Here is a 2,030-nt window from a genome sequence, read left to right on the forward strand (position 1 = left end):
CCAAAAGGAATATTCTTGCACAAATTTGGGATGCGTGCAACACCAAGTGATCATATATTAGTTGGGCGGCGGTGGCGCCGGAGCTGGGGCTGGACGGTGAAGTTAAACTTCGCTTACAAAGACGCGATCAACAGCAAGCAGGCAGACAGACAGGGAGTCAGGCAGCCGCACATCCACCCAGACGCCCCCCCACACCCCCGCCATTGGCTGCGGGATGCTGACACCTGTCCGGAGCGCAGGTAACCGCATACACACCGACAGGCAGCACTTGACAGTGGGCATGCACGGATCAGCTCATGTCTCTGGATTCGATGGGAAGTCATGCGGGTTCAGGATTAAACCTGTTGGAGTTTGATCCACGGGGCTGCTGAAGGTGTGGGTCAGAGGCTGGGTCTTTGCGGGCAAGGTGAGTCCTCACTTCATTCAACTGGCCTACAAAGTCCCAGTTTCTGGCTCATAAGCCCACCATGACCAAGACAAAACTCCTCTGGTACGAATTTATATATAGAAAAAAAAAAAGAAAACAAAGAGGGAGAGAGAAAGAAGCTGGGAACAGATGCAGCATACCTTAAAACCCGCCTTAATACAATTTAAACTTTATTTGTACTCCAGCACATAAATTATTGCATACATATATGCAGTAATATAACTGCATATACATATGTATAAATAAACACATAAGGCTTTTTCTGGCCTAAAAAAAAATCCTCTTCTCTTTGAGGTCTGATATGCCGATTTTTACTGATTCCCATGTTCACCAAATCACGTTATAAAAAAAATAAAAAATAAAAACACATGGCCATTTAAAAATAAATCATATTTATATTTATATTTACTCCAACATAACACCAACCATTACTATATTTGGGTGGCTTAGTCTCGATATTTTAATGTTTTACTTGTAAGGATTATTTTTAAATAAACATAATATGTATTTTATCGAAAAACAGTTTATGCTTATGTCAGATTTACATGTAAAATTTGTTTCATGCAAAAAAAAAAAATAGGAAAACAGTACATCAATATCTATATAACTTAGCGATTTTTTAAAACATTTTAATTAAAAATCAACGTGTTGAAAATTCTTTAAACTTTTCTCAATAAACAATAAAATAAATATTTATTTAAATTATATCGATCAGACCATCTTATAATTTCTGACTAGCTTTTTGCATGTTTCCACTAGTATTTTTTTTACAATTTATCTTTGAAGGTTAGTTTCAAGTCTGGAACACCTCCTTGCCGTTACGCCTCCTTGCTCCCACCACAAACTCTTGGTTCAAGTCATAGTTCTGGCTGTGCCACTCCAAAATAATACTTTTACTTATAGTCAGAAGAATGTTGTGAAAATGTAACGTAAATAATTAAGAACTCTCTGCATTTTATTGTTCTAAGACATTTTCTAGTCAAAGAGCCACTTTTGCTCCCACTGTTGCAGCCTAAAACTCACCTAGAAATAAAACTAGAGCCTCAAAAAACAATTTTCTAAATATTTATTAGATACGTTTTATTTTATTAACAAGGAAAAATTAAACATTTTTTTTTAATTTTCAGATTTTAGAGCAAAATGAAAGATCTTTTACAAAAAAAATGTAGATTGAGTCAAGTCTTTTCTTTAAATCTGAAAAATAAAGAAATTTAGGTAAGATAGTTTGAAGCTAGTTACTTTTAAATACCTGTTGTAGAAATTTGAAAAAAAAAAACAAACAAAAACCTCCTAAAATGTCCTTTTTTCTTATTGCATTAATAATCAAAGGCATTTCTTTGACCTCAGTGACTTGGCCAGAGAGCCACACGTGGCTCTGGAGCCGCAGGTTGCAGACCCCTGATCTAAGAATTAGCTGATGGCTATCACTTTTTAAAAATTTAATAAAAGTCTGATAAGAATTAGGGACATAAAATGTGGGCATACTTATGTCTTTTTTTCAATCGAAAGACATGTGGCGCACACCCTTATCCTTTAATTTGTCATGGTCTGTGGAATCAGTAGGCTAATCAGTATGCTTCAAAGAAAACCGGAAATATGCTTG

The sequence above is a fragment of the Poecilia reticulata genome, linkage group LG1 (genome assembly GCF_000633615.1).
Source record: "Poecilia reticulata strain Guanapo linkage group LG1, Guppy_female_1.0+MT, whole genome shotgun sequence".
Classification (NCBI taxonomy): domain Eukaryota; kingdom Metazoa; phylum Chordata; class Actinopteri; order Cyprinodontiformes; family Poeciliidae; genus Poecilia; species Poecilia reticulata.